This window comes from Engraulis encrasicolus, chromosome 24 (genome assembly GCF_034702125.1).
Source record: "Engraulis encrasicolus isolate BLACKSEA-1 chromosome 24, IST_EnEncr_1.0, whole genome shotgun sequence".
Taxonomy (NCBI): Eukaryota; Metazoa; Chordata; class Actinopteri; order Clupeiformes; family Engraulidae; genus Engraulis; species Engraulis encrasicolus.
Window position 1 is genome coordinate 8,518,536 of NC_085880.1, and position 3,971 is coordinate 8,522,506.

A 3,971-nucleotide genomic window follows, 5' to 3' on the forward strand; every position below is an offset into this window, starting at 1 on the left:
AGTCCCTTGAGGGAATGTGGGGTTAGGTGTCTCAATCAAGGGTACTTCAGCCATGGATAGAGGTGTGGGGTGTAGGGAGAGGTATGGGTGGTGAGGATGGTCCAACATTTTGAGCAATGTTGCCAGGCAACTTAACCAACAGATTTTGTTTCATATTTCATCAGTCACGTTGGGGAATAGAGTTTTACTTGCGAGGAGTGAGGAGTGGGCACCGTTGTTGAGATCATGCCGTCTGAAACGCTGGAATCATTCATGTTGTTGCCCAGCAACATTGCTCTAGAATCTTCCACCTGGGTATCCTCACTTTAAAGGTAGGGTTGGAGATCTTTGAAAAACGGTTCCTGTGAGCTATTTTTGAAAATACACAGCCCGCCTCTCCCTTCAGCCCTCCCCTCAAAGCCACGCCTTCAAAACACATGAACGCGCATGCAGTCTGTCAAGTGTTCGGATTATCCCGGGAACCCACGAGAGCTCACGAGGCGGGGGCGGGCGAGAAGCCACGACAAATCGATTAGCCAAGCTAACTTCCAGCCATGGCACTGTCTCCGGCTACGGTAAGAATGTTCAACATCACAATAAACGCACAGGCCGTCATGGTTGCCATTTCAAGAAATATTGATGACAGTAGATGTATACTAGATTAGTTATTGAACTTGACTTGATACGTGTTACTTAGATATCTCATTCTAACTTCCTAACACTGATGACAGATGCTATACTGTCATCCTAGCCAGTAGCTACAGTACTGACACATGGATTTATTTTCACAGATGTGTACCGCAGTATACATTTTACTATTGTATTTATATATACCCGACACCACAATCCGTAGTGTTTTAGGCTATGACTTCAGATTTCACTTGGGTTGTCGCACGCGCAGACACAGGGACAGAGGGAGTAAAGACAAACAACCGAACTGATCAACGCTAATGAAATTGTTTTGGCTGACGATATTTTCATATGCTTTAGACCTTCCACGACCACGAGAGCTCCAGCTCTGACTTTCCTGGCCCATCACAATCATAACGACCTAACAGCCCAGTAGGACCGATGGCCAGAGATGGAGGAGGAGGAAGATGGACGCAGCAGAGGTCGGGGGTATTGATTAGGGAGACTCCAACAGAATTGACGCCCTGCTAACTGTATGTACATTCATCCCTCAATAACATTGTGTCCTGCTGTATTCTTCCAGATGTGTAAGTATTGTAATGGATGTTATCACAACGGATGTACTCTATATCGCAACACGAGTAGGCTACACGAGTACACCTGTTGTGATAACCATTACAATATTTCTACTCCTATGAGTAGTAGTGTGATATTATGGTTGTAGGTACACAACACCAGTGGTAGTTCAAGTACATCCATAAAAGCCCATCTACTTCATACATCTGTGTAACCACTGGCACAACACCAGTTTGTAAGAAATTGACTGAAAACGTTGTATGCATATAATTGGCACATCTTTATTTATATACACAATAATGATTGCTTATGTCCATATTGGTCTTATTGTCAATAGAGTTATTTAGTCCCCATCATCAAATAGAAAATGCACTACATAAAATGTATTTATTGCTTTGCAGGCCTTGATTCAATCATTGAATTTGAAGCAATCCCATCGGTTACTGCAGCGTGCCCTGACCCGTGACCCCAGTTTGATGTTCGACCTGGCACATGACATCTGGTCCTCAGTCACAGCCCAGTAGCACAACCAACCTGGCGCCTCTGCGCAATCTGTAAGGAGATGCCCATGAACATTGAAAGGAAATGCTGTGGTGTTCTCAGTTTTGATAAGACTTTGGGCTGATGTAGGACCAGGTGAGAGAAACGGTCTCTTCAGGCATGCAGCCTACAGACAGTATGGGGCACTTGAACAGGGCTGACGTTGTAATACACAGTACAATACCCAGGATTAGCCAGGGTTACCCTGCTCCACTAGAGCAATATAAAAGGTTTATACAGAGTACAGTATAAAACACACAAACCGGCAGTGTGCAGAGTTTTATTATTTTTCATTATCTGTAGGAGCATTCATCTGTACATCTCACCTTTTTGGTTTGGAACCACGTTTGTCTTGTTACCATTGTTTTTTTCATACATAGAAAATAAATGCAACCTGTCAAATAATCTTCTGATTCAAATTGTGTCCACCAATATTTACTGTCATTGAAATGTATGGACAATTTAAACAATGTATTACACATGACACTAGATACATTACTTCATACTATATTTACAGTTGTCATTACCACACAAAAACTCTGGGAAGGTGGGTAAGTGCAGCAACTGTGAAGGGCCTAGTCTGAGGTTGGAGGCGTAAGTGCTGTAAAAAGATAAACAGAATTAGAAATCACATATCTGACAGTAGCTCCAGTGACATTTTAAATGTAAGTAACCTGGGTTGTTGGGGCAGGGACACCAAAAATAACTCCTTTATCTGGGCTCACCTGGTTGTGAGTGTCTGCGGTCAGCCATCCCTCTTAGGGTAGAAAGTCTTCTGCGCAGGACGGTGCCCTGAAGGTTGACGTTCACAGTATGCAGCCTTCATGTCCTGGAACTTTTATTGTGCAATTTTCCATATCTGTAACAAGCAATGTGTTAGACTATATTAGGGCTTCATTACATCAAATTACACAGCAGGGTCTTACAGGGTGTTGGCTACAGTCCCAGGACCTAAGTGGACTTGTGTGCCTTGCTCAAGTGCACTTCAGCTGTGGATGGAGGTGTAGGTAGGGAGAGGTAAGGATGGGATTTCAACCTGCTTCTCTCTGATCTTAGGACCACCTCTCACCATCAGGTGATGACTGGCTGCTACCTCAAATTTCATTCATGGCCCTAGTTATGTTCTGTAATCAGCATTGTTTTTACCTTACACAAATAAATGTAAATGCATTCAGCACCATGGGGGGCTGTGAAGTCCTTTGAGAATATTTGCAGAACTACATACTGAATTGAGCCATCCGCCTTTCTCTTGGTTGGTGTGTTGAGATGGTGACTGCAGTCCAGGCTTCTTGGATTGGAGGAGAAAAGCTGTGGCTTTTACTGGCATAAGTATGTGGTTGTGGAAGGACCCTGTCTGCTGTTGAAGGGAAAAAAGAGCACAAATTGCATATTAGCACAGAGCCCATGCTTAGACCATAGACAGATAAATCATCTGGCACAATCTGCATGCAACCAACAGAACCTAGAAAGAGAAAGATTAGCAGCAATACACAAAGGGGACAAGTATACAAAAAAACATGCAAAGTGTTCTGATAAGGTGCATGGAGGTAGTCTGTGTTGATTCCAGCAACCTCAAAGACTGAAAAGTGTCCCAGTGTGTTCAATTGAAAACTTGGCGCGTGCGCGCGCACACATAGGAATATCATAATTTAGTGCAGTGTTTCTCAACAGGGGTGCCGGGGCACCCTGGGGTGCCGTAGGGCCCCCTCAGGGGTGCCGCGGAAACGTGGCTGATAAATAAATTATATAACATAAAACATATTTCTCAAAATTGATAAGTTAATGTTAGTCAGTGGAATCTTTGATCTGCCATTTACGCACAATAAAGTAAATATTGGTCACCCCAGCTGCAACTTTGAACGTAGGTCGTGCGACTAGGTTGTGTGTCTCCAAATGTGTTACATTCTAAGCTTGTTGGTTTGGGGTGCCTTGAAATTTTTCATGAATTGAAAGGGTGCCTCGCCTAAAAAAAGGTTGAGAAACACTGATTTAGTGTATCAATTACAACTACAGGATCTGTTCGCTTTTGTCAGATAGAACCATTGTTTTTCAAAGGCAGATCATTCCAAAAAGGATAGTAGTATCTGCAACTGGACGAAATTACACCCACACACATGAATAAAATAAACTACCAGTGTGCGGTGATTCATTCTTCATTTACTTGGCAGCCTTGATATGTTGTGATACAGGAGCAAGGAACAGCTATGGAAAACACCACACCTTGGAATGGACAAAGCAGAACATTT

The 3,971-nt window shown here is 43.2% G+C and overlaps 1 long non-coding RNA gene across 1 annotated transcript; it reads right to left on the bottom strand.

The window, feature by feature from the left end:
• Positions 1–2,159: 2,159 nt before the first annotated feature.
• Positions 2,160–3,082, bottom strand: LOC134441496 (uncharacterized). Its single transcript, XR_010033170.1, has 3 exons — positions 2,951–3,082; positions 2,451–2,584; positions 2,160–2,326 (listed from the first exon to the last, which is right to left on the bottom strand). It is a non-coding gene; the product is annotated as an uncharacterized LOC134441496 (long non-coding RNA).
• Between the last annotated feature and the right edge of the window lie 889 nt (positions 3,083–3,971).